Genomic DNA, 22,740 nt, shown 5'->3' on the forward strand with positions numbered 1-22,740 from the left:
TCTTCCTCAGTTTGTTTGCCCAGTTGATTTCATACAAGGGACGCTATTGGCAGATGACTGAGAAGCTACCCAATCAGAGCACGTATTACGTATTAAATAAAACTCCTCAATGATATACGATATGCTTCCAGGTGCATCGCACACTTAAAAGCTCTAGCAGCACGTATTGATTTTTGGTTGTTTGCTTTTTTCTCTCACTCTCTTCGACATTCTCTCCTCCTGATGGAGGGGGTGTGAGCAGAGGGGCTGTTTGTACAGAGGCTGTTTGCCTAGAGGATACCGACACTCCTCTCAAAAATGCTGAAAGACTACCTTCACATTGCTACCTTTTTCTTGCAGCCGCTTTATCGCGGTGCTTCGCATACTTAAAAGCCCAACAGCTCATATTGATTTTTTGATTGTTTGTTTTTCTCTCTCTGTCTCTCTCTCTATCTGACATTCTCTGCTCCTGACGCGCACTCCTTTGAAGAGGAAGATATGTTTGCATTCTTTTAATTGTGAGAAAGAACTGTCATCTCTGTCTTGTCGTGGAGCACAGTTTAAACTTTTGACTAAAGGGTGTTCTTTCATCTAATAATGTTAAAAAATGTATTTAGAAGGTAAACAGGTTTATTATGCTCTAACTGCGAAAATATTAAATTAATAAATAAAGAATCCTACTTCGTGGAAATTCATTTATTGCAGTAGAGTCTGGAACGGATTAACCATGATAAACGAGGGTTTACTGTATAACTGTGCGGAGAATATTTTTAAACAGTGTGGGAGAGTTTATAAGGGCTTAAAATATATAAAAATAACCATACAAACATATGGTTTCTACTACGCAGCTTATCACCTATCGCGGGGGGTTCTGGAACGCAACCCACGCGATCGAGGAGGGATTACTGTACTTATTGTAATACCTACTTCAATGATGATGAATATTTGACATTGCTTTACTAAGCCCTGGGCCTCTTGATAAGCCACACCTCTTTTATAGCTTGTACTCTCTGCTTCATGAGTATTTTAACATTAGTACATCATGACATGTTTACATTTTATTCACCTTCTTGTTTACTCTTGACCTAAACAGTCTGAAGCTTTAAATTCAAACAGCCAATGCCTCATTCTATTTCTTCATTTTATGTGCAGGTGCAGCTGAGTCCCTTATGACGAAGACCCTGTGTGAAAGAGCTTGAGAGTATTGATGTGTTGATAAGATATTCAAGTAAGCATTTCACTGTACTCTGTACAACTGACAATAAAGTTGAACTTGATTACTGTTCTAAGCAAAAGGCCATACGCCTGGAGGTATTCATTACGGTATTCTATTGAACTACTTGCTATATATCTGGCTTTGCTCACCAGTAGTTTAAGTACTATGTAACTGTGCTACGTATCTGACAGTACTTTTGGCTCATGTTTCAGCCTGGCTTAAATGTAATTTCACTTGTTTTGTTCATTTTATTGGTCTTTATTGTGCATATGTTTTGTAGAAATGTATTTAGTTATGTGCCCTGTCTCCTTAAGATAGTGTTTAGGGAGAGGAGGCACCGTAATGATTCATTTTACTGATCTGATTTTTTCAAACTACCTGTTTAAGAAAATTAGTTCATTTGATTAGTTTGATTCATGTTTTCACTGATTGGATTCGGAGCTGGTGGCAGTAAAAAAATGAATTTGCATTGCAAATATGTAACTAAATAACTTAAATAAATTATTTACATGCTGATAACTCATATTATATGTCACTATCCTGTTCATGAGCACAAAGCATGACAGTTAAAATGCATAATTAAATTAAGATGACAGGAATCAAATGAATGAGAATCGTGTGCCTCATTCTCGGTTAATGATTCAGTACGGAAACCAAATGAACAAAGATCAGGCGATTTGTTCTCGGCTAGTGATTCAGTTCACAAATCAAATCAATGAGAATCTTGTGACTAGTTCTGAGGTAATGATTCAGTTTGTAAATTAAATCAAAGAGAATCCTATGATTTATTCTTGGGTAATGATTCAATCTTTGAATCAAATGAGCAAGAATCATGCTCCTCATTTTCAGGTCATGTTTCAGTTTGAACTCAAAAGAATCAGCGATTGATGCATGATGTGTGCAGTCAATGAACCATAAAAAGTGTGTGTTAAAGTAAAGTTGAAAGCAAATAATTGTTAGAAAATAGAAAAATAATGTTATAAGCTTCATTTTGTGTGACTAATCTGATAAATGTATAACAGGACATACTGCAATCATATTAGGTATATTTTCATATTCTCGTTAAAATAAATAAATCAACTAAAAAACAAACTACAAAACAACAATAAATACATTCTGTTATTAATGTGTTGTTACAGTTTATACTTGTATGATGAACAAGAGAATCATCAGAGACAGCATTCTTGTTTGCTGGGAATGATTCAGTCTGAACTCAAAAGAATCATAAGAAAAGTGAATGAGAATCATGAATCTGATGGGAGGTACTAGCACATAAATTTTAAGCACGTACCTGCGAAACGAAAGGCGCTGATGACATCACACATGCACAACAGCAGTCCTGTTAAGAGGTGCTCAATCAATAAGTTCAAGCTTGCAAATAATTTGTAGAATTCAGTGAAAGAACTGTTTGGAAATTGTCTAACACTGCTTCAGATCAGCAATGAGGATTGTAATGTAAACCTTTTTGTGAACTTTCTTTTAATTTGTGGATTGGGATTTTTTGCTTAGGTTGCTTTTATTGGCAAACCCTGTGTTTTGTTTCTTTTTTAAGCTCTCATTTTCCTTTCTAAATAAGAAATCTTATTTTGAAAGAGCCAGAGGTTTTACAATTTTCTCTCCCTTTTTCATAAATTTTTGGTTCAGAAGATTATTAAAGATTGTTTGGTTGTTGGATCATTCCTATGTAAGCTAAAGCCTTCTTAACTTTGTCCTGGGCCTAGCTCTAGATTTAAAGAGATTTGGCCTCCTTTTGGCATTCGGTGACAGAATTTCATAACAATTTGCCAGTCTTGGCAAGAGCAGGACCATCTTGACTTTGTCCTTAGCTGTCTTCTTTTATATTTCTATATGTTTCCTCTCAAAACATATTACAATTTTATTTGTTATCTTACCTTCAGCTGATACAAAACTCTAACGTAACAGTGCTCTCTCAAACTCACAGTACTCAACACATGGTACCTGTTCTGTTCAGTCTTCGCTGGCTCCCTTTGTCTTATAAGATTGAATATAGAATGCTGTGGCTAATCTATCAACCTTAAACTGCCTTGTTCTGAACTACTTTAGTATCATCCTGCATCACCAATCGCCAGTCCACTGATGCTGGCAGTCTTGTCAAACTAACCTGTGTTCTGTAGCTGACAGCACCTTCAGCTTTACTGCACACACACTTGGATGGCCTCCCTAAAGTAATTAGGCCTGCTGACTCAATTTATTCTTTTTAAAGGGGATTTAAAACTCATCGTCTCTGAAGGCATTTAACTTAAATTCACATTCCTACTCCTTTTCATAGTTCATCCCTCTGTCTGGGTCTTATGATGGAACCCTTTATTGCAGTTTATGTTGTTTGTTTATTGACTTTTTGCACTTCACAATTTAATTCTTTTTACCGTGTTCTTGTGATAGTTTGGTGTTTCGTGTATGTGTGTTTGCTTGGTATTTTGTGCATTAATGCGGATTTTTCTTCAGCATTTTGATTGAGCATTGCTGTGCTTCTATTCCTAATTTGCCCTGATAAATGTACTGAGCAGGAAAGCTGCTATTGAATTAAAAGGTTTTATCAAAATAAAAAATATTTTGTGGTACTTCAGTTATTACACGTATGATGGAGTAAACCTTGGAAACTTCCTCTAGAAAAATGCATTAGAAATTAATTTATCTTTCAATAACTTTGGAAATTTTAATATGATGATTTAAATTCTATTTTAACAATTTGCGGCAGTTTCGAATAAGTTAATTTGCCTGTTATCCAAATGTACCAGCAGTGGTAGATTGTGACCAGCCAACTGGATGGGAGTATTAAAGTAGACTATGGCATTTATGGATCTCTCTGCGTTAAACAAATATTTCAGACAGAAATAAATAAATGAATAAATATGAAATAAATAAATACACATGAAATTAAAAAGCATATTGTGAAATGTCACAATAAATAAAAAGGAGCATGAAGTGTAAATAAATATGAAAAAAACATGTCATGGAATATGTTTTTTTTTTTGTTCCTTATTTATTTAACACTAGAATTACCAAAGCCTCGTAAAAAAACTCGGAAACCCGGCCCGCCTTAAATCCCTTTGCACCTCTCCGTCAGTGTCTTTTGTCTTGTAAATGTGTCGATAAGCCCAAGCAGCCTGCTATACCATCGCCCCATCCACACACACACAGAGCCGCAGAAACGGCAAGAAATTCTTCCAGTTCAAGCCTTGATTATCTGGAAGTGAGCTAACTGAGTTGTATAGAGTAAATTATTTCATGTGTTTTCCGTGTCTACAACAATCTTTGTAAACACATCATCAAAACAGAAACGTTTTTCATGTTTTAGTAATAAATGACAAAATGTAGACATGAACTGTATAATGTGTGAAGACTGAAGTCCAAATATCAAATAAATACTTTCACAAAAGGTTCAAAGACAATATGACAGCTTCCGTGGTGCAGCGGTAAGAACTGCTGATTTACTGACTTACAAGTACTATAAATTTACACCCGCTGTTACAGACACAAATCAAATGTATGTTTTTATTGTATAATATTAACAACTGGAGCAACTCTTTACTCAAAATGGTAAATTTATGAGGGAGCCGGTTTCAAACTCATGACCTCTGGATTATAAGTCAGCAGTTCTTACCACTGCACCACAGAAGCTGTCATAATGTACTTGTACTTTTTGTGAAAGTGTTTATTTGATAATGGCATCATTTACCACTGGTACATTACCAGCAACAAGATCCTGGTAAGAAATGGTGCAAAGCAATTGAAAGACATTGTAATACACGTCGCTGGACTTGTGGCATTCTGAAACTTGATGGTAAAAGAAAAAAGTGATAGGTTGCCCAAGACATTGTAAAATAATGTTCAAACAAATCTTGAAAAATCTTTGGAATCATGAGGGAAGAAGCAGAAACCCATCACAGCTAAAATCTCTGTAGAACGAGCAATGGGCTCAGTTTTGTGTCTGACCAAGAAGAATAAAGCAATTGATAGTATCAAATAACCCCTGAGGCAGTGTGCTGCAAGGAAGTCCAAAGAATGCATCTAGAGATTTCTTGAGGATGTTTGGCTTGACAACTACCATATGAAATCCAACTGCAAACAGAACCAACAAAAAATGTCAACTCTATCAAGAAAACGAAGAGATGGGAGCTTCTAGAGGCAGTATGTTTGAATCTGGAGTCCATTCACATGGAAATCTTTTTAATTAGTCAGTTAGTTTTAATAAAGAAATAAGGCTTTCACTAAAAAGATTTATCACAGTGATTTTCAAAAAGTCTTAATTTCATAAGGTTTATTTCTACTTATATTAGAAATGCTTGAAAATGTCACCAATGCTAAGAGCATGTCTAAGAAGCATCAGCTGTGAATATAATCAGCTTGCCAAGCAGCTGAGACTCTAAAACAGAGCCAGTGTAGACTTGAATCTTGAATCGTATACAAGACAAGGGGACAAATACTGACATAACATTCTCAAATGTCACAGGAGGCCGAAGCCTATCAAGGTAGCACTAGGCGCAAGGAAGGTAATGGCTCTGGACAGGACATCAGTCCATCACAGGGACCATTCACATGCAGCCATTCACCAATTAATCTAGACTACGCATCTTTAATGATGTTGGAGGAAAACCAGAGAACCCAGATTTAGTAATGCACAGTATGCTAGATCAACCAGTATACCAAATCAGATTCTTCTTCTAGTATGGCTTTAATAGGAACTGTTTTACAGGTATACTAAAAATTAATGGAAATGAGTCAGTACATTCATTTTTAATGAATTTACCAATCAAAAAATGGCACCTGCTGGAGCCCACCCTCTTAACTTTGATGATAGAAATGACCGTTTTCTTTTCATGACTTATTTCATGTTGTGTGTGGAGTCACTGAAATAAATCAAGAAAATAACTGAATAAGTGCATAAAGAAAAAGCAGCAAGAAACATATTTTTTGACACATGTAAATATTTATGATCATATTTCATGTTATTATTTCGTTATTGTCACATATCACGGTATTTTTTTTATTTGCATATTTATTTATTTAATTTTGTCTGAAATATTTCTTGTCTTTTTGTATGGACTTTAACAGTATTACCCAGTGAAGAATCTGCTTTCTTTAGTGTTGTGCTTATTTGGTAGTAGCGGCAGTGAACAAGCAAACGTGTCAAAAAAAAAAAAAAAGTACTTTTTGATTTGAGAGAGGGGAATAACTGCCATTGACTCTTTTGAAATAGCAGAGTGATAGTAAGAATTTCATCAGGCCAGTGTGCATAATTAGTGGTAGTACATTTATTAAAAAATACATTTCTGTCAGAAAAGTACATATAAATACATTATACCCAATATCTACTGAAACTAACTCTATCTGGAAGAAAAACAACACAAATGCGGGAAGAACATGCAAACTGTACATGGACAAAAATGACAAGCATGTGTTTTGAAGGGAAGAAGCTGGATCCATGAGGAAACCACGCTAAGCACTGTGCCACATGTCCAATACATTATCATCTTTAAATGCTATAAATGATTCACAATATGTCAACACTAAACCACCATAATATTAACTTGGGCATCTAATCCTGCATCAAACTATGAGACAGCTGAGATCTTCTGACACAAAGTGTTCTCCACATCCCAAATGTTTAACTCACACTTTTATGAAACATTCTTTTAGTATGCAGAGTTTTGCTTCCTGCCTGATCAATGTTGTAACTACATTTCTCACATTCAGAGTCTGAAATGGATGACAGTAATCTTGTATTACGCTTTTAGTTAAATTTGCTTATTTTATCAAGGTCTGCACTTTTCCAGTATCTACATAGTGTCCATCAATACTACATTCTTGTTTTTATTTGAACTATTGCATTAATATCAGCTTTGTTTACTTTGGCTTAACCTTGCTTACTTACAACAGATGCCTTATGATGATAGCGAATGATGATAATAGTGCTGGATACAATACGGATTAACTGACTAAGTACATTGCAGTGGTCCACAACTGGTCAGCTTGCCCCTGTGCCAATGTTTCCACCTTAATTTATCATCATTCACCTTGCAGCACGTGTGCTTTCAGCTATTGCATTTAATCTGTTCAGTGAGCCATTCCTGTCACGTTCAGCCACTTCCTGTGTAGCTCCTGCTGCTCTATGGCTCCCTATAATGGAGGACCAGCCTTCTTTATTATCACTCCAGCAGAGGAAGTAGAAGAATCATCTTCCATAAATGTTGTTTGTCTCTAAGTGACGAATCGCAACGGGCAGGTGAGAGCATAGCGCAAACAAACACATACTTTACAAAGCAAATGACATGAACAAATGTGAAACACTTGGCCTTTGTTTTAGGCACTAATATACACTTAGTAGATCCCCATAATGCTTTGAAAAATTTACAAATAATACATGTAGGAAAACTACATACTAGGCAGACTCTGCCATACATGCGTCAGAGATGTTTTTAACATATAATTAATTCTCAAAATTGTTCCATACTGTTACATACACACTCTACACTGAAATGCATGCACTCTACAGTGAAATACATATTCAAAAGACATTATATCTCAGACATTGTATTAATGTATAAAAAGTGAAAAACAGAATATGCATTCCGTACTAAAACTGAAAACTGGCAATTTCTATCGAAACACTCTACAGCAGGGGTTCTCAGACTCAGTCCTGGGGACCCTCTGTGGCTGCAAGCTTTTGTTCCTGCCAAATTCACAATCAGTGATAATAATTGATCTCATTTAATTAGCCGGTCTCTTCTCTTCACGTATACTACATTTGGAAAAGCACAATAGTATGATTTTTACATGTATTGAATATTTTTAGGTATTTCTATTTTTTTCAATATCTTAAAATGCTTAACTCATTTGTTTTCTATTATTTCAACCTTTTTCTGTGCATTTTGCTTCTTTTGTTGTATCCTAATAATCACAATTAAAAAGAAGCAGAGCAGACACTTGGGAAAACAAAACTGAATGATGAACGACTCCAACTACTTTAGTGTCAGACCAGCTACTTAGTAAATAATAGATTAAATAACCAGAAATCTAAACTAAGTTTTGTAACTTTTACATTGACTCTAAAATACAGAAACTGTGTATAACAGATCACTTCATTAGGCTAGCAGTCCAGTTAAAAAAAGAAGTTGGTTGGTGCAAAACCTGCAGCCACAGTGGGTCTCCACAACCGAGACTGAGAACCACTGCTCTAGAGTGAAATACGTACTCTCTACTGAAAGTAAACACTCTCTAGTAAGATTTTAGAGCATGCACTCTGTTGAAACACCTAATCACTATAATGTAATGCAACACTCAATATTTAACACCAGAATTACCAGAGCCAAAGAAAAAACTCGTAAATCCGGCCCACCTTAAATCCCTAAGCGCCTCTCCATCAGTGTCTTTTGTCTTCTAAATTTGTCGATAAGTAGCAAGTAATCTGCTATATCATCACCCCCATCACCTCAGAACTGGCAAGTTCTCCCAGTTCCTGCCTTGATTGATTATCTGGGAGTGAGCTACCCACAATTGTAAGGGAAAATAATTTGATGTGTGTTTTGTGTCTACAACAATCTATGTAAACACATTGTTAAAACAAAAATGTTTTTCATGTTTTAGTAATAAATAATAAAATGTAGACACGAACTGTATAATATGTGAAGGCCGCTGGTCAGATATTAAGTAAACACTTTCATAAAAGGTTTAAGTATGATATGACAGCTTCTGTGGTACTGTGGTTAGAATTGCGGACTTATAATCCCGAGATCGAAACTATCTCTTGACCAAATTTACCATTTAGAGTAGTAAGCTGCTCTTTTTGTTAATATTATACAATAACAGCATACATTTGATTTGTGTATGTAATAGCCAGTGTAAATTTATTATTAGTATTTGTAAAAAGTAGCTTTTTTTTCACTTTTACTATCTCAGTCACGATCACAATACCACACTTTTTATCTAAAACTGGGAATAAGTGTAGCTGTGAGTGGTGTTTTGAGACAATGGAACTGGAAATTCTCTGATCTGGAAGGATAAAAGCCAACACGCAAACGCTGGTGAATCTGCCTGCTTTGTATCTTACCGTCACTTGATTTTTTTTATTCAGTTTTATTGAGTGTTCCTGCTCATGCTGAATTAGTATGCACCTTGTGGTCCATGATGTCAAAGCCGCACTGACAAAAAAAAAAGATGCATAGGTATATATGATATTTGGAATAACTCATTTTATGACCTGTATAGTACATTTCGGAAAACATTGTGGCAATGATGCAACATTAATCACATTATTCATATTCATTTGCGTAACATCTTGCACTTGTAAACAGTGACAGCGTTTATTTGTTTTTTTCGATCTTGCCAGTGTCCACTTTTGGGTGCATGGGGTTGTTTCTTTTGTACTCCAGGACATGCAGAGGAAAGAACAGTACAGAGAGGTCAGTTCTCATCGTCGCAGTAATGCAATATTATTTGAAAACGAACTGCGTCAGATCAGCTGCCATTGTATGGCATATCTAAAAGTTAGCTTTTTTTCAGTTTTATTCTCTCAGTCACGTTCACGCTCTCCCTCGCACACAGGTGGCCGGTTGCTTGTGCTATAACACGATTGACTTTGTGGCGATCAACGCACATGTGCTGTGCAAGGCATGCATGGGGGCCACTGAGAAAAGAAGAGAGTTCTTTGCTCACCTTGCAGAGGAGCTTTGTCATCGCTTCTTACAAGAAAAGGCGATGGATAAAGCAAAAGAGGATGCAACATCGACAAGCTTCTGTTCCAAGACCGCCATTTCCCCAGCCCCTTCAGTGTAATAGTAACCACAGCACAGAGAGAAGTGTGTACATTGCAACAGGTACACACGTCGTAAACATAGAAAGGATGGCCCTTGGTTGTGTGTGAACTGTTAATGATGATTGCATATCGTGCTCAACTGACCTCTCTGTATTATTCTTTCCTCTGCATGTCCTGGAGTACAAAAGAAACACCACCATACACCAAAATGTGGAGACTGGGCAAGATGGAAAAAAAAATGTGGTCACTGATTGCAAGTGCAAGATGTTATGCGAATGAATATGATAATAATATGAATAATGTTGCATCAGTGCCACAATGTTTTCCGAAATGTACTATACAGGTCATAAAATGAGTTATTCCAAATGTCATATATACCTAAGTCTGTTTTTTTGTCAGTGCAGCTTTGACATTATGGACCATAAGGCATATACTAATTCAGCGTGAGCAGGAACACAATAAAACTGAATAAAAAAAAATCAAGAGACGGTGAGATACGAAGCAAGCAAATTCACCAGTGCTTGTGTGTCAGCTTTTATCCCTCCAGATCAGAGAATTTCCAGCTCAATTGTCTCAAAACATCACTCACAATCTACAGTTATTCCCAGTTTCAGATAAAAAGTAACTGCGTCAAATGTGGGGCTGTGCTGTTTCGTGACTGAGAGAGTAAAAGTGAAAAAAAAAACGCTAATTTTTACAAGTACTTTAAATTTACACCGTCTGTTATAGACGCAAACCAAATGTACATTTTTATTGTATAATATTAACAAAAAGAGCAGCTTACTACTCTAAATGGTAAATTGGTTTCGAACTCACTACCTCAGGATTATAAGTCTGCAGTTCTAACCATAGCACCTATCATATCATACTTACACCTTTTTTGAAAGCGTTTATTTGATAGTTGGCCAGCGGCCTTCACATATTATACAGTTCATGTCTACATTTTGTTATTTATTACTAAAACATGAAAAATGATTCTGTTTTAATGATGTGTTTACATAGATTGTTGTAGACACAAAGCACACATCAAATTATTTCCCCTTACAATTCTGGGTAGCTCCTTCTCAGATAATTAATCAAGGCAGGAACTGGAAGAACTTCTTGCCCGCTCTGAGGCGGTGGGGGGGATGGTATTGCAAGTTGCTATAAAGTACACTTAGTGTATGTATATATATATATATATACTGTATATATATATATATATATTGTCGAGGATGCCAGGTGCCACGACCCGGCTGGGACACCTTGAAGGACCGGAAGTGGGCGTGTGCCCATCTGGGATCACGTGGGCGCCGCCTTCCTGGTTTCTTTGGGGGCCCCAATGCCTTGGGGACTTGTGACCTTAGCACTTCCGCTGGAGGAAGTGCTGGGGGGAAGAATTAGATTAACACCCGGAGAGCTGCCGGGAGAACAGCCGGCACTTCTGCCACGCTGGGCCGTGGCCAAGAGGGGAATGCCGGGAACCACCTGGAGCTCGTCCGGGAGTGTATAAAAGGGGCTGTCTCCCTTCGTTCAGGGCTGGTCGGGTGGAAGACGGACGAGGCAGAAGAGAGAGTGGAGGCGGCCCGAAGAAAGGCATTTGTGAGGGCAGGACTGTGTGTTGGGGTTTGTGCACTATTTGGACTGGGTCTGAGTGACCATTTATTGTAAATACTGTAAATAAAATACGTGTGGTGGTGACAAACAACATGTCCGCCTGTCTGTGTCCTGGTCGGCTCCACAATATATATATATATATATATATATATATATATATATATATATATATATATACTGTATACAGTATACAGTAGCTTGTGCCTCCTCCAGACCGCGAGGGGGCATCCGTCCTGGTTATGTTGGGGGCCTCGGGTACAGGGCTTGGAAGCCCAGCCCTGTAGGGACCCGTGGCCACCGCATTCAGGCGGTGCCTCAATGCCTGCATATCCCTGGAGTCCAGGACTTCCGCCACACCAGGAAGTGCTGGGGGGAAGACGACAGGGGACACCCGGACGGCTTCCAGGTGCGCAGCCGCACTTCCGCCACACTGGGGTGTGGCTATGACTGATTGCCGGGAAGCAGCTGGAGCCCATCCGGGTTCCCATATAAGGAGCCGTCTCCCTCCAGTCAGCAATGGATGTCGGGTGAAAGAGGACAGAACTGGAGAGAGGACGGGAGGCGGCCAGGAGAAAGGCATTAGACTTGTGTGGCCTGGACATTTGGGGGAACGGTGCTGGAGGCACTGGGGGTGCACGTGAGCACAAATTTGTACATATTATTGTAAATAAACGGTGTTTGGTGGAACTATGTTGTCCGTCTGCCTGTGTCCGGGTCCCAGTTCACATTATATATATATATATATATATATATATATATATATATAGCATTTGTAATGTAGGTAGATATCATTTTGACTTGGTCATTTTAAAAGTAGCTCGCAAGCCGAAAAAGTGTGGGCACCCCTGCCTTACAGTCTTTGAGGATGGACTCCACTGTGGACTTATTGAATACAATGAACATGGATTGAGACAGAGGGGATTTACTCAAACATATAAATTGAAGGCATTGGTGAGTCTTTTTGACAAAGACTGTGATGTGTTTTAGCCATATTACATTATCATTGAAAATAATATTTTAAATCTTCTGGTCTAAAATCTATCTGGTTACAGGGGTAGATATGGCTGCTTTTTAAAATTCAGTTATTTGAGTCTTTCCCAGTTGTTCATATGTATTTTTCCAGTTACTAATGTTCTGTTTTGTGTTTTCTCTTTCCAGTATCTTATGGTGATTTTCTGTAGTACTGTCACCTGGCCAAAGTGCTCTGAAGTTGTCTCTGATGATGGAAAGGATGAGATATACTACCACTATGATAATGCCCACAGCATTGAATCATCTAGTAGTTTTCAAGTAGATAATATTGAATTATCACATTTAAGTACTGCAGAATACAAGGTGGGGTTACATGTCATGTTGGCCTTAGAACCCACAGAGCTTTATTTTTTCCAGTAACAACACCTGCAGGAGTTTTTATTTTTCTTTCCTCCATGGTTGCCTGATCATATGCATTTGTTATCAAGTTGGACACTGATGTTTGGCATTGTAGCCAGTAAAGAGTTAAAACCTAGCTGAATAAAAGTGTAATTTAAGCTAAATTCTCTTAAGGATTCTTCTATTTCTAAACATATATTTTGTTTTAATGTAATTGTATATTACTATTTGTGAATCACGTTGAGCTACACCTTTGTATGAAAATGTGATATATAAATAAATGTATTTTAGATAGATAGATAGATATACTCTATTTGTCCCCAATGGGAAATTATAACGCTACATAAGCTAACAGAAAGAAAAATCTATAAATAATAAAACAAACAACAACCCCGTAAACACAAGAACTTCTGGCTTGGAAAGCAGGGCTAGCGTGTTGTGTCCGAAAACAGAACATGCTGTTCGATGTTGGTTCAGAATTACTCATTGATCTGTTGCTGAGTTTAAAAATAAAAATTAACAGGATGATGCAACTGATCCTAGGCAGAAATGTGGACAAATTCAGTCAGTTTTTAATAGTCTGCATCACACTTATTGGCTTTAATTGTAATGTTCTCACATCTCCAGACCCTCTCTTGCTTTCATCATTCTGCTTGATTCATATCAGATGAAAACTTTCTTGCATTAAATAACATCTGAAATACGTTTACACTCGTTGTCCACAATAAACAAATGCCACAGTACCAGGCTCAGTCTGTGACTCGCCATTAACACATAAAAGTTCATCCAATTTACTTACAAGTGATCGAACATTCCACATTTATGGAGACAGGTCAGTTCTTACTTTTATTCTTGCACAGTATTCCTTCTATCTTTGTACAAGCTGCTTCTGCAATAAGGTGCAATAGTCAGTGGTGATCGCAGAGCTACCAGCTGAGTAAGGGAACATTTAATATTTCCCTATGTGCTCAGAGTTTCCTAAATTCTCTGATGTTATAGACATTGGTAGCCATCATTGGTAGCTGTTCTGATTCTTCTGAACATCTAAGTGATAACATTAAAGTTCCTACCTCATCCAAAAAGCAGTTGATACAGGCTGACTGCTCGGGTCTGCTATGACAGCAGCAGATCTTCAAACAAAAAATACATTTAAAATCAATAGTAACATGCCAGAAACCACATCTTAATATAATCATTAATAATAATTAAATAAAAAGATTTAAGACAAAAGAAAGTTGTTCCAAAAAAAGAAGAGAGAGACAGAAAACTGCTTGTGCAGCACCCAATAGAAAGAAAAACAGATAAACTAGATAGTGAAATGCAAACTGTCTATTCTCAGATATCTCTTTCAAATTTTGTGTGAGATGTTGCCTTAGAAAACGTCTTTTACTGAAACGTCTTCATCATCAAGCTGTAGTAAAGGTACGCACATACAATGGATTCAGAACGCCTTCACTTTTTTTAAATGTTGCAGCCTTGTTCTAAAATCATTTAAATTCAGTTTTCCCCACATCAAGCAACACTGAATACCCCAGAATGAAAAAGCAAAAAAAGCATTTTAGATATTTTTGCAAATGTATTTAAAATAAACAACTTAAATACCACAATGAATCAAGTATTCGGACCCTTTGCTATGACACTTGAAATTTTGCTCAGTTGCATCCTATTACATTGTTGAAATGTTTTTACACGTTGTTTACACTGTCACACATACATGTCAGAGGGCCCCCTCCATGTTCCTCACAGATTATGTAGTTCCACCCCTGAATGAGAGGGAGTGCGGTCACTAATTGTTTTGTGTTCCTTTTCCACCACCACCAGGGCAAATGACTGCGCTCCTTCTGGTTGGGCCATAAAAGCACAACTGCTTAGAAGGTGGCATCACTTCACAACCGAGCAACCAAAGACACAGTCTATAACCTGAAGAAACTAATAGAAACAAGTCGGCCCCACATTAATTGGAACATTTCTTCTATTTTGATGCCATTGAGCATTTGTTTTTGTTTTCCTTTAAAGTAAATGGGGATGGCCAGGTTGGCGACCTAAGTCTGTTATTCCATTTGGATGGCCACAACATCACATTTAAATTAGATTAAGAGGTGACATGATTGAAGTGTTTAAAATTATGAAGGTAATTAGTACGACAGATCAAGACTGTTATTTTAAAATGAGTTCATCAAGAACACGGGGACTCATTTGGAGACTTGTTAAGGGTAAATTTCACACAAACATTAGGGAGTTCTTCTTTACACAGAGAGCTATAGACACTAGGAATAAGCTATCAAGTAGTGTGGTAGACAGTAGGACTTTGGGGACTTTCAAAACTTAACTTAATGTTTTTTTTAGAATCAAGTGGATAGGACTGGAAAGCTTTGTTGAGCTGAATGGTCTGTTCTCATCTAGACTGTTCGAATGTTCTGAAATTAGTTGGACTTGATTGATTACGAAAGGACGAAATCAGTTTATACAAAGTCACACAACTGACAATGTGTATCAGAGCAAAAATCAAGCAACGATCGATGTAAATGTAGAATGACAGAAAATGCGAGAAATACAAGAAATGCCAGTGAATGTGCCACACACATATCCTTCAACTAAACAGCAGGGCTTGCAGAGCTTGTCAAGGTATCGTGCAAAGTTCCGTTTGCGATTATGTTACTTGATGGTCTATATATGAAAAACATTTATATGTTACTTATATAAACGCCACATCAAATGTTGCTTACCTATATTTATTTACTTATCTTCCTACAGCGTAAAGTCACAAGTAGACTGCAGAGCTTCCTGTGTTTGATCGACATGTGCATGCTGACAAAGTACATATACAATGCCACTCCTTATTCAGGAAAAGATGAGTTACAAAAAGTGCTTCCACCTGGAGCTATAGACTCTTCAGTACGCGAGTGACTCTCCATGCTAGTGTTTAGACACGGAACACACATGAAATGCATGTGTTCCAAATAACAATATATTATATACTCTATACAACTCCAAGCACCTCACACCCAGATAAACAAGACTTGAGCTGGGAGAACTAGCAGGCTGCTTGCTGCTTGTGCTGATTGACACATTTACAAAACAAACGATGCTAATGGAGAAGTGTGAAGGAATTTAAGGTGGCCCAGGATTACAAGTTTTTTTGTAGGCTTCAGGGATTCTAGTGTTAAATTACGCTCTGGAGGACACCAGGCATTACTCATCACCCGTGCAATTATCTTCTAATGGTTTAGCATGGCGATGGCAGTATCATGCTGTTAGTTATTTTTCACTGGCAGGGACTGGGAGACTAAACAGGATTTAAGGAAAACTGAATGGAGCAAATTACAGAGACATCCTTAATAACAACAATCTACAAAGTGCCCCCGACTTCAGACTGTGCTGTAGTTTCACCTTCCAACAGAACAATGTCTCTAAACATAAACCAAAGACAACAAGTTGTAGCTTAGAAACAACTATGGGAATGTCCTTGAGTTGCCCAACTTGATCTCAGACTTGAACCCAATTTACCATCTCTGTGCACATGCAATCAGGCACAGGATTCAAATCCAGGAGGCACCATTGCTATCTACTGTGGCACCATGGCACTACTTTAAGAAATTTTACTTAAGCTATTTGTATTTTATACGTGGCTTCTATGATATAATATGATATAAGTGACTTCTGAATGTATGATATATATATAACCATGGACGTCGCAGAGGATATTTCGGAAGCGGAGCCAACCGTAGATGTTTCCGGTGTGATCAACTCGGCCATTTGGCAAGAGAATGTCGCTTGTCTCCAGCCCAATCAATGGAAGTTGGACTGGCCAATGTTTGTTGCTCAAATATTACATATTCTTCAGATGGAAAAGATGGATTGTTAATCCCGGTTAAATTGGGGGGCAAAGAAATCTCAGCATTGTTGGACTCAGGAAGTGACCTTTGTATCGTGAGACGAGACTGTCTTGATGAACAATGCCTTAGAAACTGTGAAAATACGCTGTGTACATGGTGATGTTAAAGATTATCAGACATTACTTCTTCGTTTAACTTATAGGGGTCACCACTTTAAAGTTTGGTCTGCTGTTTCAGACTCGTGCCCATGGCCATTACTCATAGGACGGAGAAATGTCCTTTTTCCTAAACTGATTAATAAATGTCAGGGACCAGTAGTCCAGTCCACTAATGAACTTAATGGGGGGGGAGAAAAAGAAAACCAAGACGAAGAACTGGTAGCGCCCGGGGAAAATCTAGAGCTCAATTTAGATATTGAACCCGATCTCTCCAGTGAGACAGAGGAGGTCACCCCCGACAATTTTCCAGAATGGGCTTTTCCTTCTACATCTTCCCAGATTGCAAACGCCTCCGAACACAAACTGAGCATTAACGAACAATCAGATTTTGTGCATTTGCAGCATACTGATAGCTCATTAGAATATGCATTTAAACAGGCTCGCTCTGCCAATTACTCTTATTATGAAGAGCGTGATTCCGTGGGCGTGAAAACCCCGCACTTTATAGAAAAGGACGGTTGCTTTTTCAGAGTGATCTCAGATCATTTAAAGGGGGAATTTATTGAACAACTGGTTGTACCTGAAGCACATAGGGAAACTGTTTTGCATCTGGCACATTCTCACATCTTGGGAGGGCACCTCGATGCTGACAAAACCAGAGAGCGGTTATCAAAACGATTTTATTGGCTTCATATGGGAAAAGATGTTGAACTGTTTTGTACTTCATGTCCAGACTGTCAAATCGTCTCCGCTTATAAGCCTCCTCGGGCTCCCCTTTGTCCTATGCCAATTTTAGAAGTTCCCTTTCAGCGGGTGGGATTAGATATTGTAGGCCCTCTGCCTAAGACTAAGAATGGGTACCAATATCTGCTGGTGTTGGTTGACTATGCAACACGATATCCTGAAATGATCGCCCTGAAAAAGGCCAACTCCTCGGCTGTAGCCAAAGCTCTGTGTGATATTTTTACTCGTATTGGTATCCTTTGAGAAATCTTAACTGATCGAGGCACACCTTTTACTTCTCATGTGATGAGACAATTGTGACAGCTTTGCTATTAAAAAATTGAGTACCACTGTTTACCATCCACAAACGAATGGTTTGACTGAGCGATTTAACAAAACTTTGAAACAGATGGTCAGGCGAGTCGCTCATAATGATCCTACAACCTGGGACACTGTCCTGCCTTTTGTTTTGTACGCGGTGCGAGAATCACCACAGGCGTCTACTGGCTTGAGTCCGTTCGAGTTTTTATTCGGCAGGCGGCCGCGAGGCATCCTGGATGTTGTATGAGAGGAATGGATAGGAAACGAGAGAGCAGCTCAAGGACTAAGCTTTGCAGATCGGCTAATTTCGTTGCAAGAGAGAATTTCTATGCTTTCCTCTATTGCTGTGGAGCATCGACAACAAGAACAGGGAACTCAGAAGCGTCTTTACGATAGACGCAGTAAGCTCCGTGAATTCAAACCTGGTGATCGTGTTTTGGTACTGGTTCCGTCCGACCCACACAAATTCTTAGCTAAATGGCAGGGCTCCGCCATTATTGAGGAGTGTATGAGTCCAGTAAATTACAAGGTTAGAATACCAGGCGGGCGCAAACCATTCCAGATTTTACACATTAACCTCTTGAAGGAATGGCACGACCAACAAGAGGTTAACACTTCCTTGGCTGCTGTTTCTCAGACCGATGTTACCATTGGTAACGATCTTACTGACACGCAAAAGACAGAACTGTTATCTTTGATAGAACGGAACACTGATGTCTTTTCACATTTACCAGGCAAGACTAACATTACAAAACATAAAATCACCACTGAACCTCATGTTCACGTACAGATGCAGCCGTTCCGGATTCCGGAAGCGCGACAAAATATTGTGCGCGAAGAGGTAAAAAAGATGCTGACACTGGGTGTAATTCGTGAAAGTAAAAGTGACTGGTGCAGCCCAGTCGTATTAGTCCCAAAGCAAGACGGTTCGGTTCAGTTCTGTATCGATTTCAGGCGCTTGAATAAGGTCTCTAAATTCGATGCTTATCCGATGCCCCGTGTCGATGAACTATTGGAAAAATTGGGTCAGGCAAGCTACATCTCCACACTAGATCTCACGAAAGGCTATTGGCAGGTGCCTTTAGAGGCTAGCAGTTGTGAGAAAACAGCATTCGCGACTCCTGACGGACTCTATGAATTTACAAGACTTCCGTTTGGTCTTCACAGGGCAGCTCTAACTTTTCAGCGTATGATGGATCAGATCCTGTGTCCTCATTCTGAATATTCTGGGGCATACCTTGATGATGTCGTGATTTTCAGCAATGATTGGTAAACACACTTAGAGTTGCTTCAAGCTGTTCTTGAAAGTTTGAGACAGGCTGGCCTTACTGCTAACACTAAGAAATGTAAACTGGGCATGCCTGAGACTCATTACTTAGGCTATTCTATGGGCAAGGGTTTACTTAGGCCACAGTTAAGGAAAGAAGAAGAAATGCTTGCTTATCCGAGACCAAAAACACAGAAACAGGTATGCGCTTTTCTGGGGCTTGCTGGTTACTACAGAAGGTTCATTCCAAATTTTGCACATAGAGTTGCTTCCCTTACAGAAGTTACTAGAGGCAGGAAAAACCGACCTATCTTGTGGACAGAAAACTGCAAACGCTCTTCTTATCCGGTTCTAAGGAACCTGGATTTCACAAAGGATTTTGTCTTGCAAACAGACGCAAGTGCATTTGGTATAGGCGCAGTCCTGTCACAGATTTTTGATGGAAAAGAACATCCCATCACATATTTGAGCAGGAAATTACTTCCTAGGGAGCGTAATTATTCTACAATTGAGAAAGAATGCTTGACAATTAGGTGGGCTGTGGAAGCGCTTCGCTATTACTTGTGGGGGTGAAACCTCACTTTGGTAACTGATCATGCTCCACTTCAAAGGTTGTACAGACAGAAAGACACAAACTCTCGCCTCATGAGATGGTTTCTGGGAGTACAACCCTACAGCTTCACAGTGAAACATCGACCAGGTTCTGAACACATCAACGCAGATGCATTATCACGACTACATGAACCTGAACCTGGTACAGAGATTTGCTTGATTCACGAGAATGTGAATAAAGCTGAGGGGGAGGGTGTAAGCTGGAGGGGTGATCACACCCCAAGAGGACACAGACACCCCTGGGAATACCCCTGAAACACAGACTACCCTCGCATTGCTCCTGACCTTCTCACTTGTGCTATAACGCGTAATACAAGCCTCACGCGATACTCTTAACTTAAAAGCCTTGTGCAGCACCTGTAAGTTTTGGAATTGATTGTTTTGCTTTTATCTCTCTCTCTCTCTCTGACATTCTCTGCTCCTAGCGGAACTGTCATCTCTGACTTGTCATGGAGCACATTTAAGCTTTTGAAAAAGAAACAAATGTTTCTTTGCAGTGTTTCAATAAAATTCCTGTTTTCTACAACCTCCTGGGTCTCTGTGCAAATCTGTGACCCAAGTGTGACAAGATATATATATATTCAATAAAAATTAGATACCATCAGCATGCATTCACTGAATGAAACCATTAAGTATATAGCATACACATTTCAATATGGAGTGTATGTGTTTCAGTAAGGCATGTGTTAAAATACTGCATGTGTTTCAGTATTTCATTAATTAGTATCCAATATATAAGGCCGAATGCACATTTTTCCGGTTTGCAAAACCAGTACCTTTGAATCTCTGCCATACTTTTTCCATTTGTACAAAGGAAGACCACAGGCTATGTTTCATTCTGATATTTCTCCCCTTGGGGAATAGTTTTTACTGATGGCACGTCACATTATAAAAGTGCCCCAGGAGGTATTTTCGGGACCTGGCGTAGGTCTGCCAAGTTGCTCCTCACGGCAGGTTTAGCAAGTGAAATTTTGGTTTGTGTCAAAAATATTCCCCCCAGAGAATACATTCAGTGTATGCACTGTATGTCTCTGTATGGTGCAAGTGTTTAACTACAGAAGGAGAGCTCTTCAGTGTTCAGGGTATGGATTTCACTACAGAATGTATTTATTTCTTATTCAGTGAATACATTTCTGCAGTATATACAGTATGTTTCACCACATAATGTTTCTGTTTCAGTATCAAGGATATGTGATATGCTATTGTGTGCATTATATCCTTGAAGATTGCAGTGTTTAAGTCCATTTTCCATTATAACCTTTTTAGGATCTTAAGCTCTGTAGAACTGGTCACATAACAAAAAATCAACTCTGGACTGGATGCCACTGGATATATTTTAACCACCTATTAACTTAATATTTGGTTGTTTGGCATGTAAAAGGAAATGTAAACACTGAAGAACAGTCAGATACTAGGATAACTTACAAAGTCCACATGGAAAGTGACTTGGCCAGTATTTGAATCTATGAACTTCAAAGTATCACCACAAAGTTATTTTCATCAGTTTCATTATATACATACACAGAACACAGAACTTGTATAACACTAAGGACTAGTTGGATTCTTGTCTGTGGTCTGGAGTTTTTTGCTTTGCATATACACACAGATCAACCACATCATTAAAACCACTAACAGGTGAACTGAAAGACATTGGTTGTCTTGTTTCAGTGACATTTATCAATAAGTGGGATATACTAGGCAGCAAGTGAACAGTCAGTTCTTTCAGGTGATGTGTTGGAAGCAGAAAAAATGTCTGAGGGCAAGGATCTGAACGACTCTGACAAGAGCCAAATTGTGATAGCTAGACGATTGGGTCAGGGCATCTCCAAAACAGCAGGTCTTGTGGGGTGTTCCTGATATGCAGTGGTTAGAACCAACCAAAAATAGACCAAGAAAAGACAACCAGTGAACCAGCAACAGAATAATGGGCATCCAAGGCTCATTGATATAGTGAAGGCCAGAAAGTCTGGCCAGATCCCACAGAAGAGTTACTATAGCACATAATTCTGAAAAACGTAATGCTGGCCATGAAAGAAAAGTGTCAGAATACAGAGTGTATCAGAGTGATGTGCATTAGGCTACGTATCCGCAAACCAGTGTATTAGAAATTTAACTTCTTATTAAAGAAAGAAACGTCATCTAACAGGACAAATCAGTAATCAGGAAGGAGAAAAGATGTTCATTGTATCTTTTAATCACTCCTCAGCAAAATGTCTTAGAGGGAGCATTCTTCAAAAGCGGTCTATTACACCATGGTCAGAATGATCAGAATGGCTAGAGAAACAAAGAATAGAGGTTAATTTTATAAACTAATGAATTTACATACAGTGTCAATCAATGCATACATTTTAATGTGGTTGGTTCATTGGTTTACACCCAAATGACTTAAATAAAACTCCATTATATTATATTCTGGTTCTTCTTTATACCATTGAGTTGAGCCACCAGCCTTGAACTTTCTGTGGATATAACAACTGTCCATTCTGGTTGTTTACAGGACATCTGCTGACTTTTTAGTCATCTCTTAATCATCTTTCATTACATTTTGTTGTTCATGTGATCTTTATCAGATTTCTGACATTTATTAACCCTTTATGCTATTTCTTAAAGATGAATGCTATGTTCTGCGGTGGGCTGGCGCCCTGCCCGGGGTTGGTTTCCTGCCTTGCACCCTGTGTTGGCTGGGATTGGCTCCATCAGATCCCCTTGACCCTGTAGTTAGGATATGACAAGTTGGATAATGGATGGATGAATGCTATGTTACCCTAAAATTATTCTTCCACACTAGTCAGAGTGTCCATGCTAACCTCTGTCCACCATTGAAAGTGCCTACAATGGGCACATAATTGTTAGAACTTGACCATGGAGTAATAGAAGAAGGTGTC

At 38.6% G+C, this 22,740-nt stretch overlaps 1 protein-coding gene across 2 annotated transcripts in view; it reads right to left on the bottom strand.

Annotated features, from left to right (window-relative positions):
* The window catches only part of hnf4g (hepatocyte nuclear factor 4, gamma), a 162,048-nt gene that overhangs the window by 114,957 nt on the left and 24,351 nt on the right, over nt 1-22,740 (bottom strand). Inside the window, exon 2 of one of the 2 annotated variants that reach the window (XM_039754411.1) lies at nt 14,009-14,068. The exons of the other annotated variant lie outside the window; for it this stretch is intronic. The gene's annotated coding sequence lies outside the window, so the exon portion shown is untranslated. The remainder of the gene's footprint in view (nt 1-14,008; nt 14,069-22,740) is intronic. 2 annotated transcript variants of the gene reach the window in all.

This window comes from Polypterus senegalus, chromosome 5 (assembly GCF_016835505.1).
Source record: "Polypterus senegalus isolate Bchr_013 chromosome 5, ASM1683550v1, whole genome shotgun sequence".
Lineage (NCBI taxonomy): Eukaryota > Metazoa > Chordata > Cladistia > Polypteriformes > Polypteridae > Polypterus > Polypterus senegalus.